General features: G+C 41.0%; 2 protein-coding genes and 1 pseudogene across 2 annotated transcripts in view; 2 read left to right on the plus strand and 1 right to left on the minus strand.

Annotated features, from left to right (window-relative positions):
* Positions 1 to 17,542, plus strand: part of LOC129847156 (zinc finger protein ZFP2-like) — a 69,067-nt gene that overhangs the window by 35,258 nt on the left and 16,267 nt on the right. The window lies entirely within an intron of this gene.
* Positions 1 to 17,542, minus strand: part of LOC129847160 (zinc finger protein 239-like) — a 55,875-nt gene that overhangs the window by 18,613 nt on the left and 19,720 nt on the right. The window lies entirely within an intron of this gene.
* LOC129847159 (zinc finger protein OZF-like) lies at positions 1,168 to 15,824 on the plus strand (annotated as a pseudogene).

The raw sequence follows: 17,542 nt of genomic DNA on the forward strand, positions 1-17,542 counted from the left end.
GAGCTAGATATCAACCTATCGAGCTAGTGACCTTCATGGTCTCTCAAGTCAGTGAGTCAACACAGGAAGGAGCAATGGATGGATAGTTCATTTATTTCCAAAGCTGCAATGATGGGACACACACAGTCTGGATGAATGATCAGTAGTGACGGGATATAAATAGCACTCCCACAGCAATTCTACATAAATCTGCCCTATAATATACTAACAAAAAAACAATTGAAATGTCTATCAAAGTCATTGTGATCGTATAGTGGATTTAACAATTCCTACTAATTCCTAATTTATAAATGAATCAATTGTTTCCATGTGTCTCATATTCACTACATCAGAATAAACTGTAATCCATTTTAGTATAAAAATATATCAAATTAACCTGGAAAATGACCCAATGTCCCCCTCTACAGGCGAGGAAGTATAATACACCTAAACGAACAAAACCGGGCTAATAAACTGTCTGGTGTTCATGAATTTATAAAATATATACTTTATACATTTGTCATAAATGACCTGCATTGATGAGACACACAGTGTGGATGAATGATCAGTAGTCGACAGGGTAAAAATAGCACTCCTAAAGATGATGCATTTTCCAGTTAGATACCAAATTGAAAGATCGAACTTTAGCATAAAACCCACATTGAAACTGAGATTTGGCAAATAACATATAAAGAGAGGCTTATTTGACGCCAAACCAACAACAGTAGTTACTAAAACATAAATGGCTAATGTATGATTTAAAAGGTGGATTTTATGATGTAATGTCAACTTTATATATTTCTATCCCGGGACTATTCCATTTTGAACTCACCCACAGCAATTCTCCATAAATCTGCTGTGGATTACTCAGAATCCCGAAATAAATTAATACATATGTGATAATTCAAAAACACAACTGGTTGTGCTTATAGGGAACCAGATCGTGAACACAACTAAGTTACTAAGTCTTTAACCACACTGTATTGTTACACTGGTGAGTAAAAACTCATGCTTCCTACACGAACTTTTTGTCTGAACATTATAATATATATTTTACGTCACACTAGCGTCATTGTCTTAAAGTCGCACATCTCCATCGCAGTCAGAGGTTCAGACTGAGCGTTACCCACTCCAGTCAGCTGATGGCGGTTTGCGATTTTAAGGCAATGCTGTTAGTGTGACGTATAATCTAGTGGACGGAACGCTTCTTTCAGCAGCAGCAACAGTTAGTCCGCCACCTCGGTAGCTTGCTAGCCAAAATAGCCGAACCAATAAAGCTCTTTAGACGCTTTAGTGTATATTAGCCACTGTATTTTAAACCCTTGTCTGTCGTCTAGTTGGTTAGTTATCCTATTTAATTTCATATTTACGGTGCTGTTGTTATTATTCAGCTAGCGGGCTGGTTAAGTTAGCATTAGCCTAGCTAGCTAACATCTCAGACCATGAGTTCACTAAATTACTCTCTTCCTGCTGAAGAAGAGACGGTCTGTTGGACGGAGAAATAAGCTCTCATCAAAGAGGAGGAGGAAGAGAAGGATGTTACAATACAAAAACAAGTAGAGGGTGAGGTTGTTACCCTGAAAGAAGAAGAGAAAGACGTTTCAGTGAAAGAAGAGGAAGACGTTACAGTGAAAGAAGAGGCGTTCAGAGTGAAAGAGGAGGATGGTGTTACAGTAAAAGATGAGGAGGATTCAGTTTTTGAAGTGAAAGCGGAGGAGGGGGAGATTACGGTCTCATCGGAAGAGGAGAAGGAAGAAACTGGATATCTGGGCCCGATTTCCCAAACGCAAGTTAAGGCATCCAGTGGTTCTAAAGATGAACTTAGCCATAAGATGGTTTTGAGAAACCGGGCCGTGATTACCACTGGTAAGTACTGTCTTAAAAACAGAGGTACAAACTCTGCAGTTGTTGAACTGATGTTTGGTGTTAAAAGGGAAATCTGCAATAGCCATTGATTCTTGGAGAATATAACACATGCCTCATGAGCTTAGTTAAATTGTTGTACCCCATCAGAACCCCAAATAAGCTTTTTTTACTCCAATGTTTAGAAACAATGTAAATCAACACTGTATAGCCTCAACATGGTTAAAACTATAATGTTGATATCATGGATGGTCAGTCCTTGCATCCATAGGTATGTCTATGAATTTGAGAGTAGTTAAATGTCTCCAGGCCCATCATCATCTTATTACCAAAACAGTGGTGGAATGACTGCTTTGTTATTGTTTCAACTTCAGATTGGTTGATTGATGTGTGGCTTTTTTAAAGGGACAACCTAGTATTTAAACAGCAACAAAATGGCTGCCAAGAGACTTGGTTTGGTAAACAGCTGAGGGATGGGGCTGGAGAAATGTAACCACTCTCAAATTCATAGAGAAAGCTATTGTAGCAACCCTAACTCATTACCCAGCGACCTCGTCAAGAAGTTCAGACATCTTGGTGTAACAGTTATAAGGTGTTGGCTTGACAGTCACTGGACCCAGGTTTGAGTCCAGCTCAGGGCTACCCCACGAATTCACTACACTATGAATACAAGGACTGGCCATGCATGATGTCATAATGATAGTTTAACCAGGTTTCTAGGCTATATATTATATTCTAGAATTCCTCCATGATGTCATAATGATAGTTTAACCAGGTTTCTAGGATATATAGTATATTCTAGAATTCATCCATGATGTCATAATGATAGTTTAACCAGGTTTCTAGGCTATATAGTATATTCTAGAATTCCTCCATGATGTCATAATGATAGTTTAACCAGGTATCTAGGATATATCGTATATTCTAGAATTCATCCATGATGTCATAATGATAGTGTAACCAGGTTTCTAGGATATATAGTATATTCTAGTATTCATCCATGATGTCATATTGATAGTTTAACCAGGTTTCTAGGCTATATCGTATATTCTAGAATTGCCAGTGAAGATTTCCTGTGAAGGCAAATTATTAGAGCTGTTGATAAGTCATTGTGTAATATTCAGCCAATTTTTTTTCATGCCTTTACATTAAAGGCAAGACATACCTAGATTCAATTACATTCATGAATTGGTTTGAAACCTTTGTTTTAAACCCTTCACAAAGTTGGTGCCTTGACAGATTTGTAAAAAATGGTTTATCATGAAACACTGTTTTTTAAATTTATTTAAGTGTAACCTTTATTTAACTAGGCAAGTCAGTTAAGAACAAATTCTTATTTACAATGACTGCCTACACCGGACGATGCTGGGCCAATTGTGCGCCGCCCTATGTGACTCCCAATCACGGCCGGTTGTGATACAGTCTGGATTTGATCCAGGGTGTCTGTAGTGGCGCCTCAAGCACTGAGATGCAGTGTCCTCTGCGCTACTCGGGAGCCACAAAATCATGTTCTAGTGCTGTCCCCAACTAAAAGACATCTTGGTCAACCAAGAGTCATCTGTTCTTTCTACCAATCGCCCCATGTGTTTTTATAAAATCAAATATACGTACTGAACTTGTCTGATGCTTTAAGCATTCTGTTTGATCAAATAATTAAGACACACAAATGACTCGAAGTCATAACCAGAGGGAGCCGCTCGTCAACATAACCCGACCAGAGGGAGCCGCTCGTCAACATAACCCGACCAGGGGGAGCCGCTCGTCAACATAACCCGACCAGGGGGAGCCGCTCGTCAACATAACCCGACCAGAGGGAGCCGGTCGTCAACACAACCCGACCAGAGGGAGCCGGTCGTCAACACAACCCGACCAGAGGGAGCCGGTCGTCAACACAACCCGACCAGAGGGAGCCGGTCGTCAACACAACCTGACCAGAGGGAGCCGGTCGTCAACATAACCCGACCAGAGGGAGTCCCCCCTCCGCTGCTGGACTTCGTAAATTCTGCCGTTCTGCTCCTGAAGTTTTCAGTAATAGACTAATAGACTACAGATAGATAGACTAATAGACTAGTAATTGACTACACCATCAGTCTGCAACCTTTTCCAGTTGGAGTGCCAATTTATCTGACCGTTTCTGCGAATCTGTGTGCAAGTTATGATTTTCATATGCACATTTTCGTGGAACAGTTTTCATTTAAATTATAATAGTATCTCAAAATTATTGTCTGTGATTAATCTACATTCTATCTAAATCTAAATGAAAATTATAAAAATCTAAAAGTAACTTTTATTGCCATTGCCAACTATGTAAAGATAGCCTACACAAAGCCAACAAATAAAAACATGACATTCTGCAGGTAGAAAATATCCTGATAGAAATAAATATCCTAGAAATCACATTGGCTGCACATGGCCTGTCTACAACAAACTTTAAACATTGTATCAACTATCAACTGGGTCAGGAAACTCGGATAGCAAGCTTGCAACATTGTATGAAGTATTCTAGGCCCTCAGTTTCCTGCTCCAGTGAGTTTCCTGACAGTAATCAGGTATTTTATGACATTTCCACTGGATCAGAGTGGATCACATTTTCCCTTTTATGCCGAGTGGTTATCGAAATGGCGAGAGCTGGAAATATTTTACGAAAATACTTTGAGGAACTATTGTCATTCGCAATTGATTTTGATTAGACTTTGTTTACTTGCTGTTTGGATGTGAAAAAAAACATTCTTTGAGAAGCTCCACAGCTCATTAGTGGTGCAGCGTTAAGACAATCTGAAATACTATCAGACATCCCCAAATGGGCACATTTTATAGATCTACATTTGCGCTCAGGACAGGTAGACTAGTCCTACCTCTATATGTGTTGTCAGGTAGACTAGTCCTAATTCTATATGTGTTGTCAGGTAGACTAGTCCTAATTCTATATGTGTAACCAGGTAGACTAGTCCTAATTCTATATGTGTAACCAGGTAGACTAGTCCTAATTCTATATGTGTAACCAGGTAGACTAGTCCTACTTCTATATGTGTAACCAGGTAGACTAGTCCTACTTCTATATGTGTAACCAGGTAGACTAGTCCTACTTCTATATGTGTAACCAGGTAGACTAGGTCTACTTCTATATGTGTAACCAGGTAGACTAGTCCTACCTCTATATGTGTAATCAGGTAGACTAGTTCTACCTCTATATGTGTTGTCTGGTAGACTAGTCCTACTTCTATATGTGTAACCTGGTAGACTAGTCCTACTTCTATATGTGTAACCAGGTAGACTAGTCCTACTACTATATGTGTAATCAGGTAGACTAGTCCTACTTCTATATGCGTAACCAGGTAGACTAGTCCTACTACTATATGCGTAACCAGGTAGACTGGTCCTACTTCTATATGTGTAGTCAGGTAGACTAGTCCTACTTCTATATGTGTAGTCAGGTAGACTAGTCCTACTTCTATATGTGTAGTCAGGTAGACTAGTCCTACTTCTATATGTGTAACCAGGTAGACTAGTCCTACTTCTATATGTGTAACCAGGTAGACTAGTCCTACTTCTATATGTGTAACCAGGTAGACTAGTCCTAATTCTATATGTGTAACCAGGTAGACTAGTCCTACCTCTGTGTAATCAGGTAGACTAGTCCTAATTCTATATGTGTAACCAGGTAGACTAGGTCTACTTCTATATGTGTAGTCAGGTAGACTAGTCCTACTTCTATATGTGTAGTCAGGTAGACTAGTCCTACTTCTATATGTGTAGTCAGGTAGACTAGTCCTACTTCTATATGTGTAGTCAGGTAGACTAGTCCTACTTCTATATGTGTAGTCAGGTAGACTAGTCCTAATTCTATATGTGTAGTCAGGTAGACTAGTCCTACTTCTATATGTGTAGTCAGGTAGACTAGTCCTACCTCTATATGTGTAACCAGGTAGACTAGTCCTACTTCTATATGTGTAACCAGGTAGACTAGTCCTACCTCTATATGTGTAACCAGGTAGACTAATCCTACTTCTATATGTGTAATCAGGTGTGCGTCAACATTGACAAACAAAAGACAATGAATAAATTGACAGAACTTGCTGCGGGGTCAGGTCAAATCAAATGTTATTGGTCACATGGTTAGCGGATGTTAATGGTCACATGCACATGGTTAGCGGATGTTAATGGTCACATACACATGGTTAGCGGATGTTATTGGTCACATGGTTAGCAGATGATAATGGTCACATACACATGGTTAGCGGATGTTAATGGTCACATATACATGGTTAGCAGATGTTAATGGTCACATACACATGGTTAGCGGATGTTATTGGTCACATACACATGGTTAGCGGATGTTAATGGTCACATACACATGGTTAGCGGATGTTATTGGTCACATACACATGGTTAGCGGATGTTAATGGTCACATACACATGGGTAGCGGATGTTAATGGTCACATACACATGGTTAGCGGATGTTAATGGTCACATACACATGGTTAGCGGATGTTACTGGTCACATACACATGGTTAGCAGATGTTAATGGTCACATACACATGGTTAGCAGATGTTAATGCGACTGTAGCGAAATGCTTGTGCTTATAGTTCCGACAATGCAGTAATATCTAACAAGTAATCTAACAAATTCACAACAACTACCTTATACACACAAATGTAAGGGATGAATAAGAAAATGTACATATAAATACATGGATGAGCGATGGCCGTGCGTCATAGGCAGATGCAGTAGATGGTATAGAATACTGTATATACATATGAGAGTAATGTAGCGTATGTGAACATTATTAAAGTTGCGTTATTTAAAGTGACTAGAGATACCTTTTATTAAGTCCATTTATTAAAGTGGCTAGAGATTGAGTCTGTATGTTGGCAGTAGCCTCTCAATGTTAGTGATGGCAGGTTAACAGTCTGATGGCCTTGAGATAGAAGCTGTTTTTCAGTCTCTCGGTCCCAGCTTTGATGCACCTGTACTGACCTCGCCTTCTGGATGATAGCGGTGTGAACAGGCAGTGGCTCGGGTGGTTGTTGTCCTTGATGATCTTTTTGGCCTTCCTGTGACATCGAGTGGTGTAGGTGTCCTGGAGGGCAGGTAGTTTGCCCCGGTGATGCCTTGTGCAGACCGGACCACCCTCTGGAGGGTCTTGCGGTTGAGGGCGGTGCAGTTGCCATACCAGGCGGTTATACAGCCTGACAGGATGCTCTCAATTGTGCGTCTATAAAAGTTTGTGAGTGTGTTCGGTGACAAGACAAATTTCTTTAGCCTCCTGAGGTTGAAGAGTCGCTGTTGCGCCTTCTTCACCACACTGTCTCTGTGGGTTGACCATTTCAGTTTGTCTGTGATGTGTACGCCGAGGAACCACTACTGTCCCGTCGATGTGGATAGGGGGGTGCTCCCTCTGCAGTTTCCTGAAGTCCACGATCATCTCCTTTGTTTTGTTGATGTTGAGTGAGAGGTTATTTTCCTGACACCACACTCCGAGTGCCCTCACCTCCTCCCTGCGGGTCGTCTTGTCGTTGTTGGTAATCAAGCCGACCACTGTAGTGTCGTCTGCAAACTTGATGATTGAGTTGGAGGCGTGCATGGCCACACAGTCATGGGTGAACAGGGAGTACAGGAGAGGGCTCAGAACGCACCCTTGTGGGGCCCCAGTGTTGAGGATCAGCGGGGTGGAGATATTGTTTCCTACCTTCGCCACCTGGGGGCAGCCGGTCAGAAAGTCCAGGACCCAGTTGCACAGGGCGGGGTCGAGACCCAAGGTCTCGAGCTTAACTTCTCTAGGGTAGGGAAGCATTTGGAATTTTGGATGAAAAGCGTGCCCAAATTAAACTGCCTGCTACTCGGGCCCAGAAAATATGATATGCATATAATTGTTTCAATAATTACACATAATTCTTAATACTGTAGCAATTTAGTAACAGTCACATGTTCAACTATAATCAGCTGACCCAGGAAATCATTTTCTGAATGCCAGTCATATGACAAACATCACGACATGCAACAACCAAAGTGCTTCTTCATTCTTTACTCTGGTAAAGACAGTTATGCCATGCTCCACGTTGGATCCAACATCCCTAAGAAATTGATGTTTATATTGTGTTATTGTCTGCTTGATTTACAGTAGGGTCACGTTAGTCTGAGCTATTTTCCGTTATTCAGGACATTTAGAATGACATCACATTACAGAGTAGCCTAGTGGGATTATTCACAAAATTATCTGGTGATCAGGTTATGAAATGTCATGAAAAATACATTTTCGTTTCCATGTTTCACCTGTAAATATTAAATTATTTATAGTCATAGGTCTATGTTGTTGTTGTTAGGTGAAGTTATGGGTCCTACAGTAGGTCTATGTTATTGTTAGGTGAAGTTATGGGTCCTACAGTAGGTCTAGGTTGTTGTTATGGGTCCTACAGTAGGTCTATGTTATTGTTAGGTGAAGTTATGGGTCCTACAGTAGGTCTATGTTATTGTTATGGGTCCTACAGTAGGTCTATGTTGTTGTTAGGTGAAGTTATGGGTCCTACAGTAGGTCTATGTTGTTGTTAGGTGAAGTAATGGGTCTTACAGTAGGCCTATGTTATTGTTCTTGTATTCACACCAATAATACTTTTCAATACTTTGTAGAATCACCTTTTGTAAATGACATAACCGACGTTAAGGATCGGTAGGATAGTCAGTTTTACGAGGCCATGTTTGGCAGCGTGAAGGAGGCTATAGGAAATAGGAAGCCGATTCTAGATTTAACTTTGGATTGGAGATGCTTAATGTGAGTCTGGAAGGAGAGTTTACAGTCTAACCAGACACCTAGGTATTTATAGTTGTCCACATATTCTAAGTCAGAACCGTCCAGAGTAGAGGTCGACCGATTAATCGGAATTGCCGATTTCAAGTTTTCATAACAATCGGAAATCAGTATTTTTGGGCGCCGATTTGCAGATGTATTTTTTTTTTATATATATATATAATTTTTTTTGCACCTTTATTTAATCTTTATTTAACTAGGCAAGTCAGTTAAGAACACATTCTTATTTTCAATGACGGCCTACGAACGGGGCAGAACGGCAGATTTTTAACCTTGTCAGCTCGCGGGATCCAATCTTGCAACCTTACAGTTAACTAGTCCAATGCTCTAACACCTGATTACATTGCACTCCACGAGGAGCCTGCCTGTTGGCGAGTGCAGTAAGCTAAGTTGCTAGCTAGCATTAAACTTATCTTAATAAAAACAATCAATCAATGACTGTCATTGCTCCAATGTGTACTTAACCATAAACATCAATGCCTTTCTTAAAATCAATACACAAGTATATATTTTTAAACCTGCATATTTAGCTAATAGAAATCCAGGTTAGCAGGCAATATTAACCAGGTGAAATTGTGTCATTTCTCTTGCGTTCATTGCACGCAGAGTCAGGGTATATGCAACAGTTTGGGCCGCCTGGCTCTTTGCGAACTAATTTGCCAGAATTTTACGAAATTATGACAACATTGCACAACCTTCAATGTAACAGAAATATTTAGACTCATAGATGCCAACCGTTAGATAACATACGGAACGGAATAAACGTTTTGTTTTCGAGGCGATAGTTTCCGGATTAGTCAAAGGTATATGGTTTAGAGAGAAATAGTCGACGCGTTATAATTCCTGTAATAACTTGCGGCTGAATTTGAAAGGGGTTCCTTCGTTATTTTACTGTTCATGTCTTCCATAGAGAATGTCTTGATCTACTTCAAATAAGGTCTGTGTTTCGTGCAGGCTTAAACCGCCTCGACGTTTTGATACCCGTGTAAATCTCACTAGGATAAGGTAACGTTTGTCAACATATTTTCATAAATCCACTCTATCATTTTTTTTATCTTCGCTTATATTTAGCCAATATTGATCAGAGTTACCTTGTCCTATGGATATCTACACAGTTATAAAATTGGCACGGTGATGTAAGCCTACACGAAACACAGACCTTATTTTAAGTGAATCTAAAAATATCCTATGCAATAAATGAAGGAACCGCTTTTTGCTAGGTGTCATGGGAATTATGACTCGCACTTTGGTTGTCAATTCTTACCATGCCCATTATTAAAATAGGATTTCCTGCATATAGAAATTAAGGATTTTGTTTTCAACATTCATCACAGGTAACTTAAACTAAATTTTTATTCAAACAGTTGAGAGTATTTGTCTCCTAAGCAGACTCTTCAGTATCATTGTCACTTCAGAGCTGTGTGCGTGTGTGTGTATTTATGTATTATTTTAAGTTAAAATAAGTGTTCATTGTTCATTCAGTATTGTTGCAATTGTCATTATTACAAAAATGTGTGTGTATGATATATATATATATTTAAAAACATTATTTTTTTAAATAATTCGTCCGATTAATCGGTATCGGCTTTTTTTGTCCTCCAATAATCGGTATCGGCATTGAAAAATCATAATCGGTCGACCTCTAGTCCAGAGTAGTGATGCTAGTCGGGCGGATGCAGGCAGCGATCGGTTGAAGAGCATTTAGTTTTACTAGCATATAAGAGCAGTTGGAGGCCACGGAAGGAGAGTTGTATGGCGTTGAAGCTCGTATGGAGGTTTGTTAACTTCTTGGAACTATAGGGGGTGCTGTTCCGCATTAGCATATTTGTGTCTCCAAATTAAACTGCCTCGTGCTAAATTCTTGATCGTACAATATGCATATTATTGTTATTATTGGATAGAAAACACCTTCTAGTTTCTATAGAAGTTGAAATTTTGTCTCTGAGTGGTACAGAACAATTTCTACAGCACTTTTCATGACAGGGTTCAGATTTCAAAATTTTTTACCTCTGATCTGGGGTCTGTTTTTAAGGCGACAGTGAATGCTATGAAGAAACCGACACTGCCTACGTCTTCCTCTGGGTGTCTGTACGTCATCACGCTTTCAATGGAATCGATGGGATATTCACAGCCATTATAAAAGACCAAAATGTATAGAGACCGCCCTTTCTCGTCGTGCGCCTGAAGCGTGAAGGGCATCGGACCTGCCTCGTTCCAAATCGTTTTCTAACCAGCAATATTTCTCCGGTCATGTTTTTACTCGTTTTAGGTGTTAAAAACATCATAATGTAGTTAATTTGAACCGTTTTATAGCAATTTATATCCGTTTAGTGCGATTTTGAGGAATTTATTTGTTGTGCACTCTGAAACTTTGGACACGTTTTGGGGTGTCGGTCGTTGGTGGTGGACATTTCGAAGGACAGAGGACATCTATCGACCAAAAGACGTTTATAACATAGAAAGGATACATTGCCCAAGAATCTGATGGAAGAACAGCTCAAAGTAAGCAATATTTAATATGATAAATCGTGTTTCTGTCGAAATATTTTAAACGCATATTTCGCCATTTTGTTTGGTATAGCTTCACTTGGCGAACCCTGTATTGAAAAGTAAGGATAATTTTAAAAATGTAAATCAGCGGTTGCATTAAGAACTAATTTGTCTTTCGATTCCTGTAAACCCTGTATTTTTTAGTCAAGTATATGATTAGCTATTAATTAAACCAGATCACTCTGAAAGATGGCGACCGACATTTTCAGGCTTGTTTTGCTACTATTTTCATTGTGTAACCACGGTTTTGTATGGCTAAATATGCACCTTTTCGAACAAACTGTATATGTATATTGTAAAATGATGTTACAGGAGTGTCATCGGAAGAATTCTGAGAAGGTTAGTGAAAAAATTAATATCTTTTGGCGATGTTGACTTTTATCGCTCACTTTGGCTAGAATCAATGCTGGGCTGCTATGTGCTATGTGCTATGCTAATATAACGATTTATTGTGTTTTCGCTGTAAGACACTTAGAAAATCTGAAATATTGTCTGTATTCACAGGATCTGTGTCTTTCGATTAGTGTATGCTGTGTATTTTTACGAAATGTTTGATGATTAGTAGTTAGGTAAACACGTTGCTCATTGTAATTATTCTAGTCCATTTGTGACGGTGGGTGCAATTGTAACCTATGCCATCTACCTGAAATATGCACTTTTTTCTAACAAAACCTATCCCATACCATAAATATGTTATCAGACTGTCATCTGATGAGTTTTTTTCTTGGTTAGGGGCTATAAATATCTTAGTTTAGCCGAATTGGTGATAGCTACTGGTGTTGGTGGACAAATAAAAGATGGTGGATTATGCTAATGTGTTTTTAGCTAATAGATTTACATCTTTACATATTTTGTCTTCCCTGTAAAACATTTTAAAAATCTGAAATGGTGGCTTTATTCACAAGATCTGTATCTTTCATCTGGTGTCTTGGACTTGTGATTTAATGATATTTAGATGCTACTATCTACTTGTGAAGCTATGCTAGCTATGCTAATCAGTGTGTGGGGGGGTGGGGGGGATCCCGGATCCGGGTTAGGTACTCTGTAGAGGTTAACACAGTGTCCAAAGAAGGGCCAGATGTATACAGAATGGTGTCGGCTGCGTAGAGGTGGATCAGAGAAACACCCACAGCAAGAGTTACATCATTGATATATACAGAGAGTCAGCCTGAGAATTGAACCCTGTGGCACCCCCATAGAGACTGCCAGAGGTCCGGACAACAGGCCCTCCGATTTGACACACTGAACTCCATCAGAGAAGTAGTTGGTGAACCAGGCGAGGCAGTCATTTGAGAAACCAAGGCTGTTGAGTCTGCCGATAAGAATACGGTGATTGACAGAGTTGAAAGACTTGGCTAGGTTGATGAATACAGCTGCACAGTACTGTCTTTTATCGATGGCGGTTTTGATATCGTTTAGGACGTTGAGGGTGGCTGAGGTGCACCCGTGACCAGCTCGGAAACCAGATTGCATAGCGGAGAAGGTACAGTGGGATTTGAAATGGTCAGTGATCTGTTTGTTCACTTGGCTTTCGAAGACTTTAGAAAGGCATGACAGGATGGATATAGGTCTGTAACAGTTTGGGTCTAGAGTGTCACCCCCTTTGAAGAGGGGGATGACCGCGGCAGCTTTCAGATCTTTAGGAATCTCAGACGATACGAAAGAGAGGTTGAACAGACCAGTAATAGGGGTTGCAACAATGGTGGCAGATAATTTTAGGAAGAGAGGGTCCAGATTGTCTAGCCCAGCTGATTTTTAGGCATCCAGATTTTGCAGCTCTTTCAGAACATCAGCTGTCTGGATTTGGGTGAAGGAGAAGCGGGGGGAGCTTGGGCAAGTTGCTGCGTGGTGTGCAGAGCTGTTAGCCGGGGTTGGGGTAGCCAGGTGGAAAGCATGGCCAGCCGTAGAAAAATGCTTATTGAATTGCTCTATTGTCGTGGATTTATCAGTGGTGACAGTGTTTCCTAGCCTCAGTGCAGTTGGCAACTGGGAGGAGATACTCTTATTTTCCATGGACTTTACAGTGTCCCAAAACTTTTTGGAATTAGTGCTGCAGGATGCATATTTCTGTTAGGAAAGTAAAGGCTAGCTTCTTCAAACTGACCGTGTGTATTGGTTTCTGACTTCCCTGAAAGTTTCATATCGCGGGGAATATTCGATGCTAGTGCAGTACACCACAGGGTGTTTTTGTGCTGGTCAAGGGCAGTCAAGTCTGGAGTGAACCAAGGGCAGACGTCAATTGTTGTACAACATCATGGCTACGCTGTTGGCATCACCTTTTACAGTGGATTTCTGCTGTTGTAGGCCTTTAACCATCTGTCTGACTTGTTGTTCACACAGGAGAGAGACGTGACTATCGTGGATCCTCTGGGGAGCCTCAACAACATCATGATGCTGACGAGGCAGAGAAGAGTCTCTCCACATCAAAACACCTCAAGAAACACCAGCAGAGAACCACAGGGAAGAAATCTCACTTCTGCTCTGACTGTGGGAAAGGTTGCAAATCTTCATCAGAACTTAAAATACACCAGAGAACACACACACAGGAGAGAAATCTTATAGCTGTGGTCAATGTGGGAAGAGTTTTGTTAGATCTTGCAATTTGACTGTACACCAGAGAACACACACAGGAGAGAAATCTTATAGCTGTGGTCAATGTGGGAAGAGTTTTGTTAGATCTAGCCATTTGACTGTACACCAGAAAACACACACAGGAGAGAAACATTTTAGCTGTGACCAATGTGGGAAGAGTTTTGATCGCTCTGGCCATTTGACAATACATCAGAGAACACACACAGGAGAGAAACCTTTTAGCTGTGACCCATGTGGGAAGAGTTTTACTACATCTAGCCATCGGAAGATACACCAGAGAACACACACAGGAGAGAAACCTTTTAGCTGTGACCAATGTGGGAAGAGTTTTACTGCATCTGGCCATTTGACATTACACCAGAGAACACACACAGGAGAGAAACCGTTTGGCTGTGACCAGTGTGGGAAGAGATGTACTAGATATAGACATCTGATTGTACACCAGAGAACACACACAAGAGAGAAACCTTTTAGCTGTGGTCAATGTGGGAAGAGTTTTACAGCATCTAGCCATCTGAAGATACACCAGAGAACACACACAGGAGAGAAACCTTATAGCTGTGATCAATGTGAGAAGAGTTTTAGTCAATCTGGAGCTCTGACTCAACACCAGAGAATACACACAGGAGAGAAATCTTATAGTTGTGGTCAATGTGGGAAGAGTTTTGGTCAATCTGTAGAGCTGACAGTGCACCAGAGAATACACACAGGAGAGAAACCTTATAGCTGTGGTCAATGTGGGAAGAGTTTTACTACATCAAGCCAGCTGACTTCACACCAGAGGACACACACAGGAGAGAAACCTTATAGTTGTGGTCAATGTGGAAAGAGTTTTGGTCAATCTGGAGGCCTGACGTCACACCAGAGAACACACACAGGAGAGAAATCTTATAGCTGTGATCAGTGTGACAAGAGATACTCTGATAAAATATCTCTGATCAAACATCAGAAAATACATACATGAAGGAGTTGTTTCATGATATCAATGAATTAATGTCACAATGTACAATTTTTTAACGTTGTAGTAGTCTTTTAATAATGTCACAGTGTAGATGCCTAAACGTTTGCCCCCTGACTAACAAAAAAAAGAGTTGTGTGACACTTACCATGCTGGTGACCCACTTGAATCGAAATGCATCACTCCAAAATGTAGCTGACTGTTTTCTGCAGGTTGTCCTCTAACCAGTGAGGTAAAATATATCTCCCATTTCCATGTGTTTTTTTAGTTGTTAGTTTCAACAGCACATACAACCTGATTTCCACCCTAATCGATATCAGTGATTTATTGCTACTTGTCAAAACAACAGCGTTTCTGGTGCTTGTGCAGTTTATAAGAAGCTTGTTTATATAAATACAAGTAATATGATTATTGTGGCAGATGTTTGTGTATATAGCACATTTTACATTTAGGTTTTCAATTTATCACAAACTGTTTCTGCATTTGGACTATTGATTTGGACACGTTTGAACTGTGACATTGGGGATATCCCACCTAGCAAAATGTCTGCCCGACGTACAATATAAGTTTGGTTTTAGTTGAAAGTTGAAAAGAAAACTATTTAATTTCAACGTATTTGCAGCTTATACACATGGACGCAGTATAATAAATCGGTCTATAATCAATTTTATTAACAATCCTAATAAATTGAGTCATAAATATAAAATACACTGCTCAAAAAAATAAAGGGAACACTTAAACAACACAATGTAACTCCAAGTCAATCACACTTCTGTGAAATCAAGCTGTCCACTTAGGAAGCAACACTGATTGACAATAAATTTCACATGCTGTTGTGCAAATGGAATAGACAAAAGGTGGAAATTATAGGCAATTAGCAAGACACCCCCCAAAACAAGAGTGATTCTGCAGGTGGTGACCACAGACCACTTCTCAGTTCCTATGCTTCCTGGCTGATGTTTTGGTCACTTTTGAATGCTGGCGGTGCTCTCACTCTAGTGGTAGCATGAGACGGAGTCTACAACCCACACAAGTGGCTCAGGTAGTGCAGTTCATCCAGGATGGCACATCAATGCGAACTGTGGCATAAAGGTTTGCTGTGTCTGTCAGCGTAGTGTCCAGAGCATGCAGACACTACCAGGAGACAGGCCAGTACATCAGGAAACGTGGAGGAGGCTGTAGGAGGGCAACAACCCAGCAGCAGGACCGCTACCTCCGCCTTTGTGCAAGGAGGTGCACTGCCAGCGCCCTGCAAAATGACCTCCAGCAGGCCACAAATGTGCATGTGTCTGCTCAAACGGTCAGAAACAGACTCCATGAGGGTGGTATGAGGGCCCGACGTCCACAGGTGGGGGTTGTGCTTACAGCCCAACACCGTGCAGGACGTTTGGCATTTGCCAGAGAACACCAAGATTGGCAAATTCGCCACTGGCGCCCTGTGCTCTTCACAGATGAAAGCAGGTTCACACTGAGCACATGAGCACATGTGACAGACGTGACAGAGTCTGGAGACGCCGTGGAGAACGTTCTGCTGCCTGCAACATCCTCCAGCATGACCGGTTTGGCGATGGGTCAGTCATGGTGTGGGGTGGCATTTCTTTGTGGGGCCGCACAGCCCTCCATGTGCTCGCCAGAGGTAGCCTGACTGCCATTAGGTACCGAGATGAGATCCTCAGACCCCTTGTGAGACCATATGCTGACACATGCACATTTGTGGCCTGCTGGAGGTCATTTTGCAGGGCGCTGGTAGTGCTCCTCCTTGCACAAAGGCGGAGGTAGCGGTCCTGCTGCTGGGTTGTTGCCCTCCTACAGCCTCCTCCACGTCTCCTGATGTACTGGCCTGTCTCCTGGTAGCGCCTGCATGCTCTGGACACTACGCTGACAGACACAGCAAACCTTTTTTCCACAGTTTGCATTGATGTGCCATCCTGGATGAACTGCACTACCTGAGCCACTTGTGTGGGTTGTAGACTCCGTCTCATGCTACCACTAGAGTGAGAGCACCGCCAGCATTCAAAAGTGACCAAAACATCAGCCAGGAAGCATAGGAACTGAGAAGTGGTCTGTGGTCACCACCTGCAGAATCACTCCTGTTTTGGGGGGTGTCTTGCTAATTGCCTATAATTTCCACCTTTTGTCTATTCCATTTGCACAACAGCATGTGAAATTTATTGTCAATCAGTGTTGCTTCCTAAGTGGACAGTTTGATTTCACAGAAGTGAGATTGACTTGGAGTTACATTGTGTTGTTTAAGTGTTCCCTTTATTTTTTTGAGCAGTGTATATTTGTTGTCCTAAGGGGAAGGTGTTACAGACTTTGGTTTTTCCATTTATGTTTTGAGTGGTGGGTGTCTTTTAGGTCCCAGTTGTTGTTACAATGCAATGGACAGTTGCAATGGACACCCCCATAGTGTCTTTCAGAACCCCTCCTAAAACCCCACATGTTTAGTTGTGGTTGTTGTCAGGGACTCTTTGTTAGTTCCCTCTTCTATTGAAGGGACATTTATGTTTTCTTGCTGGGGAACGTAACAAGAAACAATGGAGTAAAACATGCTTATATATTGGCTTGGAAATTGCATCATATTGTTAATATTTTAATCAAATGTAATTTCCTTAAAATGCTCATTAGTCTTCCATTTAATCTTGTTTTTACCCTTCTCTTTTTCTTTCTGTGAAGCCATGCCTGAAATGTTCTGTATAAATAAAGCTTGATTTGAACATATTGCGAAATGAATGAACCCAACGACCGACTCTTGCAAAAGCAACACATTGTTGGGGCAGCAGGTGGTTAGA

Source organism: Salvelinus fontinalis, unplaced genomic scaffold, assembly GCF_029448725.1.
Source record: "Salvelinus fontinalis isolate EN_2023a unplaced genomic scaffold, ASM2944872v1 scaffold_0738, whole genome shotgun sequence".
Classification (NCBI taxonomy): Eukaryota; Metazoa; Chordata; class Actinopteri; order Salmoniformes; family Salmonidae; genus Salvelinus; species Salvelinus fontinalis.